The sequence below is a fragment of the Bos indicus x Bos taurus genome, chromosome X, assembly GCF_003369695.1.
Source record: "Bos indicus x Bos taurus breed Angus x Brahman F1 hybrid chromosome X, Bos_hybrid_MaternalHap_v2.0, whole genome shotgun sequence".
Classification (NCBI taxonomy): domain Eukaryota; kingdom Metazoa; phylum Chordata; class Mammalia; order Artiodactyla; family Bovidae; genus Bos; species Bos indicus x Bos taurus.
The window spans coordinates 4,349,176-4,371,069 of record NC_040105.1 but is presented as its reverse complement, the minus strand read 5'-3'; positions in this window follow the sequence as shown (position 1 = coordinate 4,371,069).

The following is a 21,894-nucleotide window of genomic DNA, read 5'->3' as shown; positions in this document are numbered from 1 at the left end:
AAGTGTGCCCATAATTCTGGCTCCTTTTGTGTTTCTGATTGTGTGTGTTTATTCAGTGGTATTTTTAGACACGCTAATTCCATTGCAGGCTCCTGTTCTGAGTGTGAGCAGAAGGCTGGGGGGCAGACGCAGGCAGAGGACCGGTTTGAGCGATGTGTCTGGCTAGGCTGTCTACCTTCTGCATCTCGGAAGGGAGCACCGTGTCGGAAAGGAGCATGGCAGTCAACAGTGGAATCTACCTAAGCAAGCAGGATGCAGTCTTCTCTCTCCTTCACCCTCCTCATTCTGCCGTACACACCTGTTACTCAGAGATCAAACCCTGTTCAAGAGCCACAGGACTGCTTGGGGCACTGGAGTTTACCCAGCGCTCAGAATCCCATGGACAGAGGAGCCCGGCAGGCTATGGTCCATGGGGTTGCAAGAGTCGGACACGACTTAGCGACTAAACCACTACCACCACCAGACTTTGAGGAAGAGAAGCACAAAATCAGAAACGTAATCCTTGGCTTCTGGCAGATCGACATACGAGCGAAAGAGAAACAGCAAAAAAGAGAGGCGGGAAAGATGAGACAAATTCACCACCTGGCTACCAGGCTACTGACAGCCAAGTCTTTGGCTCACGTTACTTAGCTGATGAATCGAGAGGGCTCAGGGGCTTCCCAGGCGGCCCTAGTGGTAAAGAAACCGCCTGCCAATGCAGGAGACACGGGTTCCATCCCTGGGTTGAGAAGATCCCCTGGAAAAGGGAGTGGCAACCCACTCCAGTATTCTTGCCTGGAGAATCCCATGACCAAGGCGCTGGTCATGTTGCAGAGAGTCAGACACAACCAAGGTGACTTAGCACGCACACACGGACACTAGAGGACTGACTCAATGTCTCCTGATGAAAAGGATAACTTTTCATCATCCCATTGTAGGCAGAAATGTCTCACTTCTTAAAATAAATTAAAAAAAAAAAATTTATTTGGCTGTGCCAGGTCTTGATTGTGGCATATGGTATCTAGTTTCCCTGGCCAGGGATCAAACCCAGATCCCCCTGCACTGGGAGCTCAGAGTCTTATCCAAAGGACCTCCAGGCAAGTCCCAGAAATGTCTCACTTAAAAGCAGCATAAAGGGGACATGGAAATAGAAAGTAAAAGAGACTTTTTTTTTTTTACTCTGTATTTGTTCATTTTGTTTTTCTAAGACATGTGGTGCATCGTATTTCTACCTGGAGATCATAATATTTGCCAACAGATTTCAGTCTCAAACACAGCAGAGCACCTCTTCCCTGGAACACTCCGGTGTCTGAGAAGTGCGTCATCCTAATTGTAGTCACGGGGGCAGATGGTTCTAATACCCGAGTGCTGACAGAGAAGAACAGATCTATTAGAGCTCGTTCGATAGCTGTAGTTTATATCTAAATTACACATTTTAAAGAAAAAGGCAAGTAGCTCTGAAAAGCCAGGGTAGTGTTTCGTCTCCCCAGGTTTTTTCTTTTCCTTTTTTTTTTTTTTTTTGGTGTGCACCATTTTAAGTCGTTTTTGTATTTGTTACAACACTGCTTGTCTTATGCTTTTTTTTTTTTTGGCCACAGGGCAGGTGGGAGCTTAGCTCCCCAACCAGGAAACAAACCCACACCCCCCCTGCAGTGGAAGGCAAAATCTTAACCACTGGACCACCAGGGAAGTTCTTCTTGTCTCCCCATTTTAACCCTTCTATGCACCTACCTTCACCCCTTCCAGCTCTTTCCACTGGTACCTGGCATTCACTCAATAAATATACCAGGCTCCTCTGTCCATGGGATTCTCCAGGCAAGAATACTGGAGTGGGTTGCCATCGCCTTCTCCAGGGGAATCTTCCCGACCCCAGGGATCAAACCCGGGTCTCCTGCATTGCTGGCAGACTCTTTACCATCTGAGCCACCAGGGAAGCCCAGTAGGCATGATCCATACATAAAACATCCAATATGTGAGCAGGAGGTGAGTTCCGAGGACAGATGCATGGTGGTGGGGTGGGGCTGGGGTGGGGGTAACATATAGTGTCAAGGTTTTGGGTGAAATTTTTCACAACGTGTCTGGGAGGAACCCTTAGCTGGAGAATTAATTGGCATGAGGCTGACAAGGGTGAGGCTTCCCTGGTGGCTCAGGCATTAAGGAATCTGCCTGCAATTCGGGAGACCAGGGTTTGATCCCTGGTTGGGGAAGATTCCCTGGAGAAGGGCATGGCAACCCACTCCAGTATTCTCGCCTGGAGAGTCCCATCGACAGAGGAGCCTGGCCAGCTACAGTCCAGGGGGTCTCACAGAGTCAGTCGAAGATGACTGAACACTTTGACTTGACGGAAGGGTGGGAGCAGATCCTGTGGTTGCTGGGGTGTGAGAGCAGGTCTGGCTGGAGCAGGTCCAAGCGGTGTACAGAGATGGGGTGAGTTTGGGGCCAGCGGAGTAGTACAGGGTGGCTGAAGCCCTCTAGGAGCACCCTGGTTTCCGAGATGAACATCCTTCAAGTCACCAGGGCCCAGAGGCTTGCCCAGCCCCCGAGAGTCAGCGTGACGCTGTGCAATGCACAGATGTGAGCTTCACCTCTCAAGGCGCTGGTGCCATCAGGAGGGGCGGCCCCATGGCGCAGACAAGACACCGAGGGACCACCCGGGAGAGGCTTGCAGTACTAAGTAGTAAGCTCCCCCAGCACTCCGGGACCTCCCCCCACCCGCCTAGGGAGAGTGGTTGCTGCCTGCACGTTGATAAGAAGACGTCTGTTCCACTCTTCGGGGTGGGCAGACGCAGGGCGTGGAGTGGGGTGGGTACCAGGACCGTGTGTGCGTCCTCTTCTGCGTCCTTCCGTGTTTCTCAGGGCAGGAGAAAGTGGGACCGGAAACCAGATCAGGCATGCGCACGCGAGCAGAACTGCAAGGAGCCACGTGCAGGCACCCGTGGGAGACTGGGGGTGGGAAGCAAAGATGTAGAGAGCAAGGGGGAGACACGCTCGCCGGCCTGGGGGAAGCCTCGGCTGGAATCTGGGAGCTGCCTTTCTGCGAAACCCCCCACAGCACCATCTGGGTTTCCGTGTTCTGATCACATTGGCGTTCAAGGAACCATCAAAGGAGGTGGGGGTCAGCGGCTGGAAGGAGCTGCTTGGGTTGGGTGATCGTGAACTGTGAGATTGCAGACAAAGACGCCAGGAAAACAGGAGGACATGGAGTGGGGTGAGATGTGTGAAATTTATTTTATGAAGACGAGGCACCGTGGAGGACTAATTCATGATGGGCCGTAGGAGGCGGTGGCTGACCTGTGCAGGGTAAGACCATGGGTGTAAGGGGGAAAAATGATGGTGACCCACTCAGAACCCCAGAGCTGGCGTCAAGACATTTGAAACTCAAAAGATGCAGACAGAAGCCTCCGTTTTTCATGAGTGTTCTTTTTTATTTTAAATTTTATTTTTTTAAAGATTTTTTTTTGACGTGGGCCATTTTTAACGTCTTCAATTGAATTTGTTACCACATCACCTCCGTTGCTTATATTTCTGGTTTTTGGTCACCAGGCACGTGGGATCGTAGACCCCGCCCCCCGCCAGGGATCAAATCCCCATCCCCTGCCTTGGAAGATGAAGTCTTCACCATTGGACTACCAAGGGAAGTGTCAAGTCTTCCCTTTTAAATTTTTCATTGGGGTTTCAAAGTTTTTTTGTTTTTGTCTTCTAATCCTGTTGCCGAATCCACAAAGGCACCACGATGAACCAAACAGGTGGCAAGGCAACATGACTTAGGACAAGTCCCCATTCGCTTCTGATTTTGAATGAGAAGTGTACGCTTGCATTAAGGTTTTGTGCTCACGTCGGGCAGGGAGAAGAAGAAGCAGATTTTTTCTGATGGCTTGTCGCGTACGTCTTAGCCTTTCGAACAAAAGCTCAGATAAACGGTGACTTGCACCGGGAGGCCACATTGCCTGCAGCCAGCGCACGGCGGAACCCAAACATCCACTGAATTGGAGGGAATGGCATTTGGTTTCCCGGACAAATGCTCATGTCACTGGAAGGTCCATGGCTTTTGCTGAAAATTAAGGGGTCACAATATGTCTAGCAGTCTTTGATTATTTTTTAACTTAAAAAAAAATTAACTTTTATTTCTTTTTGGCCGTGGTGGGTCTTCATTGCTGCGTGCAGGCTTTCTCGAGTGGCGGCGAGCAGGGGTTACTTCCTAATTGGGGTACACGGACTTCTCATTGCGATGGCGTCTCTTGTGGCTCCTGGGTTCTAGAGCTCAGGCTCAGTAGTTGTGGAACACGGGCTTAGTTTCCCCAAGGCCTGTGGGGTCTTCCCAGACCAGGAATGGAACCTGTGTCTCCTGCATTGCAACGGAGATTCTTAACTGCTGGACCACCAGGCAAGCCCTGTTAATTCACTTTTAGCTACTCACTGAAATCATGATAAAGCCATCGCACGTTGACCTTGGAAGCAACACCGAGTCAGCTGTGAGTGAACGCAGATTATAAGTCAGAATCCATAGCTTGATGTATCTTATACCATCTTCATCTTTAGAGAATTTTTTCTGTGATTTTCATTGTTTTTTGTTTTGTTTTTGTTTTTGCTATTTGTTTACTAACAGTATTTTCAAACTTGCTAATTTGTTAGCACAGTGGAGGAAGTTTTTGATTTAAAGTTGAAGTGCTGTAAATAAAATGTAAAGAGAAAAAAAAAAACTTAGCATTTTTGTTTGCCTCTTGCATGTTTTTAAGGTATTTTAATACATGTTTTCCATAAACATAGAAAGAACAAAATGCTAAGGTTTTCTTTTTTTTTTGTGGATCCTGAATATTTTTCCTTTCATTTTTCCTGGAGAAAGTCTGCACAGACACAGAAATAATACTTTGATTAATAGCAATCTTATTTTATAAATGTTTTTCAGTTAACAGTGAATGAAAGCAATGGATAATATTAACATGAACTAAGGAAATGGCAACCCACTCCAATACATTTGCCTGGAGATTCCCATGGACAAAAGAGCCTGGTAGGACTACAGTCCATGGGGTCAAAAAGAGTCGGACACAACTGAGCGACTTCACTTTTATACATTAAAGTTTCTTCAAAGGAGACTAGCTTTTGAGTAAAAGGTGTCAAAATCAAATCAGGATACTAGCTGCATCATGGAAAAAAGTTATGGATTTGCAGGGTTGGTTCAACAGCCTGCACATGGCATCACCAGGGCAAGTTTTGTCTGTCATCCTGCTCTGCCATCTTTATCATGTGGCTCTTGGCCTCATGGCCACATGATGGCTGCTGCACTTCCAGGCATCACATACACATTCCAAGAAGGAAGAAAGGGGTCAAGTGTCAAGAGCTGGGAGAAATATGCTGAGTCTGATCCTCTTGGTACATGGTAAGATGGAGAATCCACCTATTATTATTTTTATGTTTTTTTTTTAATGTCCTCATATAGATTGGTTCTTATGACTTAGTTGCAGCCTGGGGATGTGTGAGAAGAAGGGAATTTAAAAAAGGTGGAGTGAATGGTCTGAGGAAGCAGGATACCAAATGTACCATGTTTAGGCTCAGCACCACTTACACAGACTTGTTTCTTCCTCTTTTTTTTTTTTTTAATATTTATTTATTTAGCTACACCTGGTCTTAGTTGTGGCTTGCGGGGTCTAGTTCCCTGACCATGGATTGAACCTGGGCCGCCTGTAGTGGGAATGCAGAATCTTAGCCACTGGACCACCGGGGAAGTCCCCATATTTGTTGATCTGGTTGTCCATGATTATTGGTGTGTGTGCACACACGTGTAAGCCAAGCCACGGCATGACACATCGATGACTGGGTAGAAATGTGTAGACGTGACGGTGATGGTTAATTTTCCTTGTCAACTGAACTGGACTGTGGAGTACACAGAGATTTGGCTGAACGCTGTTTCTGGGTGAATGGATAAAGAAGCTGTGGTACATATATACAATGGAATAGTACTCAGCCATAAACAGGAACACACTCGAGTCAGTCCTAATGAGGTGGACGACCCTAGAGCCTGTTATCCAGGGCGAACTGAGTCAGAAAGAGAAAGACAGATATCGTACATTAGCACATGTTTATGGAATCTAGAAAGACGTTACTGATGAACCTATTTGTACGGCTTTAATAGAGATGGACATGAGTCTGAGTGAACTCCGGGAGTTGGTGATGGACAGGGAGGCCTGGCGTGCTGTGATTCACGGGGTCGCAAAGAGTTGGACACGACTGAGCAGCTGAACTGAAGTGAATAGAGATGCAGACATACAGAACATACTTGTGGACAGAATGAGAGAAGGAGAGGGTGGGAGGAATTGACAGCATTGAAACATAAACGCTCCCATATGTAAAATAGAGAGCAGGTGGGAATTTGCTGTGTGACACAGGGAGCTCCAACCTGGGGCTCTGTGACAACCTAGAGGGATGGGATGGGGTGGAAGGTGGGTTCAAGAGGGAGGGGATGTATGTATACCCATGGCTGATTCGTGTTGATGTTTGGCAGAAACCAACACAATTCTATAAAGCAATTATCCTCCAATGAAAAATAAATTTAAAATAAATACATAAAATCAGTTAGAAAATGACAACTGGGTTTACTTCTCCAGAGAAGTCATATGTAAATGCTATATCCAATGTGCACGGCTGCACAATATTTGGTGGTGGTAGAGAGAGAATTCAATGGTCTGCAGTTTTGTTTTGTCTTCCGTCTTGTGAATATGAAATATTTTTAGTCAATTTCACAGCTTAGTTTAGTTCAGTCACTCAGTCGTGTCCAACTCTTTGTGACCCCATGAACTGCAGCATGCCAGGCCTTCCTGTCCATCACCAACTCCCGGAGTTTGCTCAAACTCATGTCCATCAAGTCGATGATGCCATCCAACCATCTCATCCTCTGTCGTCCCCTTCTTCTCCTGCCCCCAATCCCTCCCAGCACCAGGGTCTTTTCAAATGAGTCAGCTCTTCGCATCAGGTGGCCAAAGTATTGGAGTTTCAGCTTCAACATCAGTCCTTCCAATGAATATTCAGGGCTGATTGCTTAAAGATTGACTGGTTAGATAATCTTGCAGTCTAAGGGATTCTGAAGAGTCTTCTCCAACACCACAGTTCAAAAGCATCAATTCTGTGGCGCTCAGCTTTCTTTATGGTCCAACTCTCACATCCATACATGACTACTGGAAAAACCATAGCCTTGACTAGATGGACCTTTGTCGGCAAAGTAGTGTCTCTGCTTTTTAATATGCTGTCTAGGTTGGTCATAGCTTTTCTTCCAAGGAGCAGGCGTCTTTTAATTTCATGGCCGCAGTCACCATCTGAAGTGATTTTGGAGCCCAGAAAAATAAAGTCAGCCACTGTTTCCACTGTTTTTCCATCTTTTTGCTGTGAAGTGATGGGACCGGATGCCTTGATCTTAGTTTTCTGAATGTTGAGTTTTAAGCCAACTTTTTCACTCTCCTCTTTCAGTTTCACCAAGAGGCTCTTTAGTTCTTCTTCTGTTTCTGCCATAAGGGCGGCGTCATCTGCATATCTAAGCTAACAAAGCCCAAGTCCTTGGGGAGGACAAACATCCTCCTGCGGAGTCCTCGCACTCTCTCTACCCCCTCTTCTGGTGGCCGGTGTCTCTTAAACAAGAAGTCCCCTCCGGAAAGTGTGTTTCAACGTCCGTGTCCTCCTGAACACCAAGACGAACCTCCCTTCCAAGGCAGCCTTCTGAAAAGCAACCTCTGAAAACGTGTCGTTTCATCTCTCATGCGACTTCTATTTCCTTCTTGTAAATCGAGTCAGAAACAAACGGGGATACAGCGACTGAGGGTTCGTTCTGGAGGAGAATGAGTCGCTCCAGGTGTCTTCAAGAGACGGGAGGCTTTTCCAGAGACCAAGGCAGTCTTGGTGTCCTCTGTCCGTGAGTTCTGAAACAGGCCAGGAGGCCTGCTCTGCGCAAATGACATGGTTGCGTTCCCAAATCATTTCCATCTGTTCTCAGGATATGAAGCGTTGTTTCACAAAACTTACTCTATCGAGGGCCGGGGAAGATTAACTTTGCAAGTATCGAGGACAGAAATGTCACTAATTGAGAGCCGAGGCCTTGCGAGCTCTGGTCATAAAATGAATAAATGAAACCGAGTTAGAACAGCTTCTCTGGGGACATCCCTGGTGGGCCAGTGGCTAGGACTTGGCGCTCTCACTGCTGGGAGGCCAGGTTCAATCCCTGGTGGGGCAGCTAAGATCCTGTAAGCTTCGAATGCAGACGCTCAGTCGTGTCCGACTCTGCGACTCCCATGGACTGTAGCCCACCAGGCTCCTCTGTCCGTGGGATTCTCCAGGCAAGAATCCTGGAGTGGGTTGCCATGCCCTTCCCCACTTGTGATAAGTTATCCTCCACCGTGGATAAATTAAATCTGGAAGTCCCCCAGACTCGTGTGTTATGTTACTAACACAACATAGTAAATCAATTATATGCTCAGTCGCTCAATCGTGTTTGACTGTGACCCCCTGGGCTGTAGCCCACCAGGCTCCTCTGTCCATGGGGTTCTCCAGGCAAGAATACTGGAGTGGGTGGCCATTTCCTACTTCAGCGGATCTTCTCAACCCAGGGATCGAATGTGTATCTCTTGCATCTCCTGCATTGGCAGGAGGATTCTTTCCCACTAGCCTCACCTGGGAAGCCCCTATAAGTACGAGGCACTGCCCAAAAACAAACAAAAAAAGACAAAAAAAAACCCCCACAAAAAACCTCACACAGTAGTTTCTATGTCTTACTTCCAGTGGTGAGGTGCTTGTTATGAATAAAGTTCACAGAAAACTTTTATACCCACCAATATTTTGCATCTGTGACAATACCTACATTCCCTTACTGGGAGTTGAGATGTAACCTTAAGGCTTCAATGTTTTTACGTTTGTTTTTCTAAGTTGATGCTGATTGCGTACAATGGTATTACTGATAGGAATTTCCAGAGGAACAAATCGTCTTCATAACCTGCTTAACTACTGCCTTAAGTAACTGTGATGAAGTAATTGTGTTGACACTTTTTTCTGAGAAAGTGTTAATCAGTCAGTCCTGTCTGACTTTTTGCGACCCTCATGGACTGTAACCTTCCAGGTTCATCTGACCATGGGATTTTCCAGACAGTAACACTAGAGTGGGTTACCATTTCCTCCTCCAGGGGATCTTCTCAAACCAGGGATCGAACCAGGGTCTCCTGCACTGCAGGCGGATTCTTTACCAGCTGAGCCACCAGGAAAGCTCCTTCTCTGAGAGGCTGTTGTTGTTTTTCAGTTGTCCAGTTATGTCCGACTGTTTGTGACCCCATGGACCTCAGCACGCCAGGCTTCCCTGTCCATCACAAACTCCTGGAGCTTGCTCAAACTCATGTCCATCAAGTCGGTGATGCCATCCAACCATCTCATCTTCTGTTGTCCCCTTCTCCTCCTGCCTTTAATCTTTCCCAGCATCAGGGTCTTTTCTCATGAGTTGGCTCTTTGCATCAGGTGGCCAAAGGATTGGAGTTTCAGCTTCAGCATAGTCTTTCCAATGAATTTTCAGGACTGATCTCCTTTAGGATGGACTGGTTGGATCTCCTTGCAGTCCAAGGGACTCAAGAGTCTTCTCCAGCACCTCCTCTGAGCGGTAGTATTTTTTTTTAATTCTCCCCACCCATGCAACAGAGCATTTTAATAGTCATTTCTGACTATAGTTACGCTCTGTCACTGATAATCTGGGAACAAGATTCTCAGTGTTCTGGAAAAATTGGTAAAAATTAACGACTGGATGAACTGAAGTTGAAAAGTAAGAGATGAATGAACTTGCATGATTGCTTTTAAAACAGTGTCTTTCCTGGAGACACCCACCTGGTTTTTATGGACTAACTGATGCCCATACCCCTGTTCATCATGTTGGAGTCCTAACTCCCAGGACCTCATAATGTGATTGCATTTGGAGGCGAGGTCTTTAAAGAAGGGGTTAAGGTAAAAGGAGGTCACTAAGGTGGACCCTGACCCCACAGGACTGGGCTCCTTATAAGAAGAGGAGGTCAGGACTCAGACCCACACACACAGGGAGGAGCAGTGAGGACTCAGGGAGGAGACGGCCGTCGACACGCCCAGGAGAGCGGTCTCGGGAGGAACCAGGCCGCCCCACACCTGGGTCTCAGACTCCAGCCTCCAGGACCGGAAAGATGAATGTCTGTGGCTTAAGCTCCCCCACCATCCGTGGGCCTCATGATAGTGTTAGCGGAAGCTCCCTGACGGAAACCGCCCGCCCTGGCCAGACAGCATAGGAAGCATCTGCGTGGGTTGTTTCAGGACAGGAAGTCCTGGGGACAAAGACGAGACTCAGAAGCCACCACCCACCGGAAGAGTTCGGGAAAGGTCAAAGGGAGACGCCACGGTCCTTCCACCTCCCAGAATCCTCTTCGCTGGCATCCATCTTGGCTGAGCGATGCGCGCGCCACCAGGAAGGACTCTAGTCAGAAGGATTGGCGGACACTTAGCCCATCATCCTAAAAGCCGAGACTGCCAGCCCCGAGGCAGAGCCATTCTCCTGCGTCCCCTCACCCTCCTGCTCTCTACCCAGGCTCCCCTTCCCAATAAAGTCTCTTGCTTTGTCAGCTCGCGAGTCTCCTTGGACAGAGTTCATTTCCCGCATGTTAGACGAGCGCCCACTCTGGGACCTCGGAGGTGCCCCCACTTCTGCCACAACAGCAGCTGTCGGTGACTTAATTCACCCGGCTTCCCCAGTTCTCTGAAAACCCACCTCTTCTCACCAGTCAGCCTTAAGGACACGTCCTTGAAACCGACAGGAGTAATCCAGCCTGAGTTGAATTACAACTTGTGCTTTGTCAGCCCTTGGCTTCACAGAAGGGTTTGTATGCTTTTGCCTTGGAGTGTGGCTTCCTCCCTACGGCTTCCCTGGTGGCTCAGACAGTAAAGAATCCGCCTGCAATGCTGGAGACCAGGGTTCAATCCCTGGGTGGGGAAGATCCCCTGGAGAAGGGAAAGGCTACCCAATCCAGTATTCAGGCCTGGAGATTTCCATGGACTGTATAGTCTGTGGGGTTGCAGAGTCAGAGACGACTGAGTGACTAACAAACTCTTCTCTCTATGAGTTAAATCTTCTCATTCCCTATGACTCCCCTCTTCACAGCTAGAAGGCAGGACAACTGCTGCTTTTGTGATTCCTTAGAAAGTAGTTCATTCCAAAAATGTAGCGAGGTGGGTTAGTGGGCGTGTTACCGGATTCAGTAAAGAAGAATGCAGAATGCCCACTTTGAGTTTTACATAAATAAGCAGTCACTTTTTTTTTTTTTTTAGTGCTATATATCTTATGAAATGAGGTTTCCAAAGTGACGCTAGTGGTAAAGAACCCACCTGCTAATGCAGGAGATATAAGAAATGTGGTTTGATCTCTGGGTTGGGAAGATCCTCTGGGAGTGGCAACCCACTCCAGTATTCTTGCCTGGAGAATTCCATTGACAGGGGAGACTGGTGGGCTACAGTCCATGGGGTTGGAAAGAGTCAGACAGGACTGAGCGACTTTCACTTTCACCAGATACCTCACCGCATGCTTTTACAGTCCCTACCAGACACCCTGTGCTTTGAAATACAGATACTGAACTACCGTCCCCTGGACAGGACTGTGCAGAAAAGCACGCAGAAGCCCAGCACTTGTAGACGATGCACGCGACAACATGTGCTAGATACATGAACTAAGTTCCAGCATTGGACATGCAAACAGACGTTCGCATCTTTTCAAAGTTCCAAACTTGAAGGTCTGTGTGTACGGGACTTGCTGTACTGACCCTACTCCCAGATCAAACGCAGGGCTGGGCTCTCAGAGCCCGTGGTCCCAACACCGTCATCGCCCAATCAACCCATAACTTCACTTGGGTCTAAAGACACCTTGTTTAGTATGCGCTTGATTCCTTGACATTGGAATCACGGCCAACGCTCGTGCCTGAAGGACACCTTTCTTCTTTTTTTTAATTAATTTATTTCTCATTGGAGGCTTCTTGCTTTACAAGACTGTGCTGCAGTTCATCAGCATGAATCAGCTGTAGGTGGGCATATGTCCCCTCGCTCTTGAACCTCCCTCCCACCTCCCACCCCCACGCCACCCCGCTAGGTTGTCACAGAGCTCTGGGTTTGAGCTCCCTGCACGAATGATGCTTTCCTAACGCACGTATTTTCGCCAGAAGGCACATCACAGCTGCCTCGTGCTTGGAAACCTCAGACAACAGCTTAGCGACTATAGTTGGGGACCATCGTGAAGAGTGAAATCACTGCAAAAAAGCACAGGATTGCAAAAGAAAAAGAAACTACTAAAAGCAAAAAAAAAAAAAAAACATGTTTCTGAGTACTTCGAAAAAGACACCTGTTTATAGCGTGAGATCTGAAACGAAAAGGCCCAGCTTTGTCTCGTTGGACTTCAGCTAGAAACATGAGTGTGTGTGTGTCAGGCCTCTCGAACTTTTCACCACCGTACTCACGCCTGTATGTGACTGTGAAAGTGACACCGTCTTGACGTTGGGGTCACAGATCAGTGTTACCAAGGATGAGAGCGTTTGGCAATGCAGACTCCAGAAACTCATGAGGACCAGCTGGGTTTTGCTTTTACACCCAGCTCACGTGAGGGGATGGATGAAGATGAAATTCCAGAAGCCCTGACTGTTTGGCGGTCGGTCATGCTGCCTGTGTAAACAGAATCACAGGCTGGAAAATCGCAGCGTATGATTTTGACGTGTATGTTTCTTTAGGTACGAGCTTCCCTGGTGGCTCAGATGGTAAAGAATTGCCTGCCAAAGCAGGAGACCCAGCTTCAATCCCTGGGGTCAGGAAGGACCCCTGGAGAAGGGAATGACAACCCACTCTAGAATTCTTGCCTTGAGAATCCCATGGACATAGGAGCCTGGTGGGCTACAGTCCCTGGATTTGCAAAGCATCGGACACAACTGAGTTCCTTTCAGTTTCTTGAGACCAGCACATCTGTGGTCAGGGGCAGAGTCACCCCCGGGCAGAGCTACGCCACTGAGCTCTGGCACACGCTGAGCCCACCCCTGATCCAGATGGCACGTCTCTCTTTTTCGTCTCCAGCCTTGCCTCACCTTCCCGGTGGTTCTTCTCCCTGCTTAACCCTGCTCCCCAGCAGTTCACACCCAGCCACCTCCCGGGGCTACTGAGCAATCCCCTTGGAGCTCAGGGAGTCCTGTCTCCGCTCCCCTTGGCTCTCACTTCCCCAGGGCCTCTGTGTTCAGTGCCCCTGTGGGACTCGAACACAAGCTTGTGTGCCCGATGCACGGTGAGGCTGAGCACACTGAAACGGCAGTCTGGAGTAGAGAAAGGCCTATTATACGGCTGCGCAAGGAGACAGGGGTCTCGTGCCCCAGACTCCCAACTGGCAAGCTTCTCATTGTGCTGGCTTCTCTTGCTGCAGAGAACAGGCTCAGTAGCTGTGGAGCAAGGGTTTAGTTGCCCCGTGGCCTGTGGGATCTTCCCAGAAGTGAAGTGAAAGTTGCTCACTGGTGTCCGACTCTTTGCAACCCTATGGACTTGCAACTCCATGGAATTCTACGGGCCACCATCCTGGAGTGGGTAGCTTTTCCCTTCTCCAGAGGATTCTCCCGACCCAGGAATCAAACTGGGGTCTCCTGCATCGCAGGCAGATTTTTAACCAGCTGAGCCACCAGGGAATCTCAGCTTCCTGGGATCTTCCCAGACCAGGCATCAAACCCGTGTCCCCTGCATGGGCAGGTAGCACTCTTAACCACTGGGCCACCAGGGAAGCCCACCGTGAGCGTTGAAGAAGGTCCAGAAATCACATAAAAGATAAGGTGATGAGGTCAGTAAAGGTAGACCAGATTGGAAAGATAGCAGGGAGAAGGAAAAAAAAAAAAGTTAACAGCGTTATTCATGCGTCCGTGCTGCAAATAATCTGTTGAGCACACAGGGTACAGAGTTAAAGTGTAGGGAGAAGATGTCACTCACGCCAAGCCAGAGAGAAGAACACAGACGCCACTCTCAATCATGTCAAACTCCGCAGGAAGGTAACTGTGAATCCAGGAAGCAGGAAAGACAGAGAGACAGCCAGCCGGAGAACCAGATCACATCCTAGACACACAGAAAGTCAGGACATACTTGGATCTCCCCGTCACACCCGGGCAGAAAGGAGACACCTCGGCTCTGCGTGCAGGTGCTCTGAGTCAGAAGGCGAGAGTGTCCTGAGCCGCAGTCACTTTTCCACCAGGCAAGTCTGGGTCTTTTCGCCGCGCCCTGAGTGCGTCTCGTGTAACGAACGACTCGCAGTGTGCGTCCTGGGGTCATCAGCCCGGTGAGTCACGTCTGAGTCCTTCCCCGTGGTTCCAAAGCTCTGTTTCCTGAGACGAAAGCTACCTTGGGCTCTCCCCTCCTTGCCAGCATGAGCGGAAGCGTTAGTCACTTCAGTCATGTCCAACTCTTTGCGACCCCATGGACTGTAGTCCCGCCAGGCTCCTCTGTCCATGGGATTCTCCAGGCAGGAATACTGGAGTGGGTTGCCATTTCCTCCTCCAGGCGATCTTCCTGACCCAGGGATCGAACCCGGGGCCTCCTGTATTGGCAGGCAGATGCTTTACCAGCTGGCTGAATTCCCAGAATCAGTACCAAGTTCCAGACCCATCCTCTGTCCAGAGTGTGTTCCAGGGCGTTCTCCCAAGGATGCGGCTGGCTCTGGTGGGCTGAGCTCTGACCTGAAAAAGGGCAAGGCATCTTGGAACGGTGTTGGGAAGCGCCGTCTCTGGGAAGACCATGCCATTTCTCATCCCGTTCAGCCAAAGCCCGAGCCATCACTCTGACCTGGTCGCCATCCAGGTGTCCTTAATGACGACGCCAGATTCTACCAACCCGGATCCCTCTTGCTGTGGATTGTGCCCGTGAGATGGACTTGCTCTTGGTAACAAAATGCTCACCCACACGTGCTAAATTGCCTTTTCTGAGGCCATTGCCATCACATTCAGAGTGATCTCCCTGCGCCACATGGAACCAAAGAGACGTGGCCAGCTGGTACTGCACTGCATTCCACATTAGCGGTGTGCTCGCTCCAAGGAGAAATTCCTCCTTCAGGAATGAGTTTTTTCAAACTTTTGTCAAATAACAGCAATTAATATTTTGGAATGATTGTGCCCCCTCTCAAAAGCAACAGCCCTGTTTAACTCTTTGTGTCTTTGTTGGTGGTGGTCAGTCGCTCAGTCATGTCCGACTCTTTGTAACCCCATGGACTGCAGCACACCAGGCTTCCCTGTCCACCACCAACTCCTGGAGTTTACCCAGACTCACGTCCATAGAGTCAGTGATGCCATCCAACCATCTCATCCTCTGTCATCCCCTTCTCCTCCTGCCCTCACTCTTTCCCAGCATCAGGGTCTTTTCCAGTGAGTCAGCTCTTTGCATCAGGTGGCCAAAGTATTGGAGCTTCAGCTTGAGCATCAGTCCTTCCAATGAATATTCAGGTTGATTTCCTTTAGGATGGACTGGTTGGATCTCCTTGCAGTCCAAGGGACTTGCAAGAGTCTTCTCCAACACCACAGTTCAAAAGCATCAATTCTTCTCAGCTTTCTCTATGGTCCAACTCTCACATCCATACATGACTACTGGAAAAAACCATAGCTTTGACTAGACGGACCTTTGTCGGCAAAGTGTTGTCTCTACTTTTTAATATGCTATCTAGGTTGGTCATAGCTTTTCTTCCAAGGAGCAAGCGTCTTTTAATTTCGTGGCTGCAGTCACCGTCTGCAGTGATTTTGGAGCTGGAGCCCTCAAGTTAGTAATTGCTCGTACGTGAGAAAGCCTTTGTAATGAGTTAAGAAAGTCTAACCCCATCACTTCAAAAATAAAGGTAAGGAATAAAGCTTATGCATGGAAGAAGCCTGCCAGTTACAAGAATTTCTAGGGTCAGGAGTACCTATTGGAGTTCCGAGGAAAATGGTTTATATCTGTACTTCCATCATGCTTTTGAGAATTTCTCTGAAAAAATAAAGTTTATGTTTTCCTACTCTTCCTTTCAAACTAAATAAGTTCCTCCGTTATCAAGGCAGGCGACCCAAGACTTGAAACCATTGCCTTCGGAACTTCAATTACCAGCCTGTAGAAAAAAATTTTGTATAAATGAATAAAAGACCCGCCTCTGTATGTAAAGACCTATTTCTAGAACAACTGCAATGAGAAATACTCTTTGAATTTATTCTGGGAAATGATTCAGCTTAATGCAGATTACATTAGGAGAATGAGTTCATATTTGCATAGGTATTTTGGAAGAGCTGTTCATTTTACAGTTAGATGCTGATAGCCAGAGAGGCCTGATAGAAATAATTAACACGGACCATATGCCTGTTTGTTTCTCTGCTTTACGGGAAGGCCAAGACACTTTCATTTTTTTTTTTTAATAAAATTTTTTTTTCTTTTTCAACAACAGAAAGATGTTTGGAACTTCACATCTTGGAAAATGTTACATGATCATTTATGCATTATGAAAAGTCATTTTGTACATTCCTAGAAAGGTGAGAGAAAACTTCAAGGAAAGTGTCAATGTATGTTTTATCGAGCTCAATTTGTTCTGTTTTGGATCAGCACCTTGCTTGTAATCCATCTGCCTTTAATTTTTTTTCTTTTCACCCTGAAGTGTACTCTGACATATAAATATGAGCTGGCAAGCCTTTCTTCAGGGCAGGGCCAGAGAGTTGACATTTTGTGTTTTGCAGGCTATCTGAAGGGCTTCCCTGGTGGCTCAGAAGATTAAAAAACCCGCCCGCTACTGCAGAAGACGTTGGTTTGATCCCTGGGTCGGGAAGATCCCCTTGAGAAGAGAATGGTAACCCACTCGAGTATTCTTGCCTGGAGCATCCCATGGACAGAGGAGCCTGGTGGGCTACACGCCACGGTGTCATAAAGAGTCAGACATGACTGAGTGATGAGTGATTTCAGTTCAGTTCAGGTCAGTTGCTCAGTCATGTCTGACTCTGTGCGACCCCATGAATCGCAGCACACCAGGCCTCCCTGTCCATCAAAAACTCCTGGAGTTCACCCAGACTCACGTCCATCGAGTCAGTGATGCCATCCAGCCATCTCATCCTCTGTCGTCCCCTTCTCCCACTGCCCCCAATACCTCCCAGCATCAGAGTCTTTTCCAATGAGTCAATTCTTCGCATGAGGTGGCCAAAGTTCTGGAGTTTCAGCTTTAGCATCATTCCTTCCAAAGAAATCCCAGGGCTGATCTCCTTCAGAATGGACTGGTTGGATCTCCTTGCAGTCCAAGGGACTCTCAAGAGTCTTCTCCAACACCACGGTTCAAAAGCATCAATTCTTCGGCACTCAGCCTTCTTCACAGTCCAACTCTCACATCCATACATGACCACTGGAAAAACCATAGCCTTGACTAGACGGACCTTTGTTGGCAAAGTAACGTCTCTGCTTTTGAATATGCTATCTAGGTTGGTCATAACTTTCCTTCCAAGGAGTGATTTAGCAAAGGCTAAATCTGAGCTCTGTCTTAGCTACTTGTGATGAAGCGTGAAAGCAATACCGCGAATATGGAAACTGACAGGGACCAGATTTCTTGTGAGACATGTGCCTTTCTTGGTCCACGAAGAGGAGAATGACTCTCATCACTGGAGATAAGATACTGAGAAAAGTCTGCACTAACAGCCCTTGCTAAAAATAACCCTCACATTCTGTGAGTGTGCTCAGCATATTTCCTACTCACTTGCCATAGTTTATCACCCTTTTGTCAAAATGGAACATTAAGTCCCAAAGTGTAACTCCTTTTCCTGTTCATTCCTTTTCTATGAAGGCCTCCATCTGCATACGTGAATCTTTCTACTGTTAAACTGGCTTTTATCAGTTTAATTCACATGCCCCGGGTACAGCACATACAAGGGTAGAGGGAGCTTTACTCATCACCTACCAATCAAGTGGGCATGACCATGTTATCCTATAGTAAAACTTCATTTACGCGCTGGAACTGGCCTCCAGGCTGATCTAAATACTGAGCATCTCTGTCATCCCTCTTCAGTTTTACGCTGTGTGGGAGGAGAGTGGTGAGTGGCTTTATTTTGATGACACTCTTTTACAGTTAAAATAGAAAGCAGCCTTGCTCCAGTAGGTACTGAAGATGCTAAAATCTGCCCCTGCCTCAAATTGTTCCTCCTTAGATGCAAAAATGCCCACTGCCAGAGTGGAAGTATTTGGTCCACTTCCTCCTGATGCGTTGTGACAGGTGGTGATGTTAAAAAGTCATAATCTTTATTGCATGTCTTCCTGAGGAGAGTCAAGCCTCTGTGAGGATGAGGACAGGCTGTTCTGTTAACCTCTGCATACCCAAGCCCAAGCTCAGGGACTCTGTAAAGAAGACCTTCGAATACTTATTGACCTTGACTCTGGCATTGTGTTTATTAATCTGAACTGCTGTTTTTGCAGACTGAAAATGCTTCTACACCATTACTTTCCTAGGATTCAAGCCAAAATCAAAGACAGTTTTGAAATTAAGAAAATGACAGCTAATCGTGACGTTCATCCTAGAGATGTCAGGAAATGGTTAGAACAGTGTTCTCCAAACTTAACATTTTTAAGTCCCTTCTTTTGTTTATTTATTTGGCTGCACCGGGACTTTGGTGTGGCATGAGTGATCTTTAGTTGCAGCGTGTGGGATCTAAATCCCTGGACAGGGATCAAACCCAGGCCCCTGACATTGGAAGCCTGGAGTCTTAGCCACCAGACCAACAGGGAAGTCCTGTTCTCCAAACTTTTGTGCTCACACGCCACCATGGAGAAGCAAGAAAAGCCCCAGGAGTTTACCTGTTGTTGTTGTTTTTTTAAATAATGTATATACACATCGGATATAATGTATATCACTTCATGGCAAATAGATGGGGAAACAATGGAAACAGGGATAGGCTTTGTTTTCTTGGGCTCCAGAATCACCGCAGATGGTGATTGCACCCGTGAAAGTAAAAGATGCTTGCTCCTTGGAAGAAAAGCTATGACCAATCTAGACAGCATATTAAAAAGCAGAGACATTACTTTGCCAACAAAGGTCCATCTAGTCAAGGCTATGGTTTCTCCAGTGGCCATGTATGGGTGTGAGAGTTGGACTATAAAGAAAGCTGAGCACTGCATAATTGATGTGTTTAAACTGTGGTGTTGGAGAAGACTCTTGCGAGTCCCTTGGACTGCAAGGAGATCCAACCACTTCACCCTAAAGGAGATCAGTCCAGAATGTTCATTGGAAGGACTGATGCTGAGGCTGAAACTCCAATACTTTGGCCACCTGATGTGAAGAACTGACTCATTTGAAAAGACACCGATGCTGGGAAAATTTTAAGACGGGAAGAGAAAGGGATGACGGAGGATGAGATGGTTGGATGGCATCACTGACTCGATGGACATGAGTTTGAGTAAACTGTGGGAGTTGGTGATGGACAGGGAGGCCTGGCGTGCTGCGGTTCATGGGGTGGCAAAGAGTCGGACACGACTGAGCAGCTGAACGACAATACACATCAGCCCCTGCCCTCCTCTCCAGATGCCGTGTACCTTCATGGGGAGAACCATTCACTACTGTGCATGCAGATGAGGCTTTTAAGTAGCCTTCTTGAAAATTCAGAGTCTCATCCAGAGGGGGAGCTCAGATTTTGTCAGACTTCATTAGCCTTTGCCTTTAATTTGAGAGTGTGCTGAGCTGAGCGGGGCAACGTGTCTGCGGCTACACTTCCTGTGGTCGGCTCGAGCTTGGTGTTCTTTGTTAATCAAGGCCAGTCCTGCCATCTCCGCAGCGATCTTTATGGCCCTCACGCATTTGGTGAGGGCTGGCTTCACGAACAGCAGGTAGCATCATCACTGAATTCTCTCATCTGGGCGCCGGAAGCTGGCAAAGGGCTGGAAATAAAGACAAATGAGCCGCACTGCCGTCCCTGACACAGGGGTGTCCCCAGATCATCTGTGGAACTTCAGGACAGTGGATGCATAATCTGGATTTAAACTGACCGTAAGCTCCATTTACCTGACTTCCCTGATGGTTCAGGTGGCTAAATCTGCCTGCAGTGCAGGAGTTCACTTCACTTTAGTCCAGTTGCTCAGTCATGTCCGACTCTTTATGACCCCATGGACTGCAGCACGCCAGGCCTCCTTGTCCTTCACCAACTCCTGGAGCTTGCTCAAAACTCAGGTCCATTGAGTTGGTGATGCCATCCAACCATCTCATCCTCTGTCTTCCCTTTCTACTCCCACCTTCAATCTTTCCCAGCATCAGGGTCTTTTCCAATGAGTCAGTTCTTTGCATCAGGTGGCCAAATGATTAGAGTTTCAGCTTCAGAATCAGGCCTTCCAATGAATAGTCAGGACTGATCTCCTTCAGAATGGACTGGTTGGCTCTCCTTGCAGTCCAAGGGACTTCCAAGAGTCTTCTCCAACACCACAATTCAAAAGCATCAATTCTTTAGTGCTCAGGTTTCTTTATGGTCTAGCTCTCACATACATACATGCAGGAGACCTGGGTTCAATCCCTGGGGCAGCTAACACTTTTCACTTTCTAAGCTCCGCTTAGAACCTACTCGTTAGATACAAAATGGAAATGCTACCATTTCTTCTCATTCATCCGGGAATAGCTTTGCAGACACCCTGCGCTGGGAACACTCAGAGAGCCCCTGGATCAGAGCATATTTATTTATAACTCAAGTGACGACGGAAGTATCATAAACAGAGCATCTCGTGGGAGCAGAGTGTCAGGACTGAACCAACACACCCCCGTCTGCTTGCAAGATGCTACATTCCCGGGTTCCTGATGAGCAGACGTGCCCGTGGGCATCCTTTTAACCACTTCAGCTTGAAAGCTGTCCCTTACAGAGACTTGCATGTGCTGTCTTAAATCATGGAGCGTCAGTGATAGGATGTAGAGTTTATTTACATGAGCTCTGAAGGAGACTGGCGAGCCTGGCTTCGTGGCCCACATGACTCCGGATGGTGTCCTGAGAAGGGCCTGAGAAGGGCCTGGTGTCTAGAGAAAGTTGAGGCCCAGTGTCTGGACAGACTGGCCAGCTCCAAGCAAGCCATGTCTCAGGCAGATCGAAACCCAACAAGCGAAATCTTGTTCTGTAGCAATGGGTTCTGCTCTGTTACTTGTTAACTTTGTACGAATAACAAAATTACAAAGACTTTATGGCAAAGTACAAAATATTTGAACAGAGCTGAGGATGAGATGGCTGGATGGCATCACTGACTCGATGGACGTGAGTCTGAGTGAACTCCCGGAGTTGGTGATGGACAGGGAGGCCTGGCGTCCTGCGATTCATGGGGTCGCAAAGAGTCAGACATGACTGAGCAACTGAACTGAGCTGAACTGAACTGAAATGTGTGTAGACTCATGGCTATTGCACAAATAATGGATTTTATTTTCTGGGTTGGAGGTACGCACTGGTCTTCCGAGTCCTTCATTCACGCATATAATTTTTCTGCCTATTGATGCATCTCTACGATGGGCATCAAATTTTTTTTTTTTTTTGCTAAAAGTTCCTTCCTTTATTACAAGAGGTGTCAGTGCTACCCAGGTCGCTCAGATGGTAAAGAACCCACCTGCCAATATAGGAGACAGAGGTTCGATATCTGGGTCGGGAAGGTCCCCTGGAGGAGGGCATGGCATCCCACTCCAGTATCCTTGTCTGGAGAATCCCACGGACAGAGGAGCTGGCGGGCTGCAGTCCATGGGGTCGCACGACTGAGCACAGTTTACGAGCATGAGGCGTGCAGACTTGTACCTGAGCTTTGCACTGCCCTCTGCACGGCTGTGCACTGCCGCGTGTTCCTTGGTTTATCGTCATGTCTCTCAACAGATGTTCCGGGGTTCCATGGGAAACGTGGCTCGGGCTCTGGGCCTCCTTGCACACGATGGGATATAAACTCGGGTGT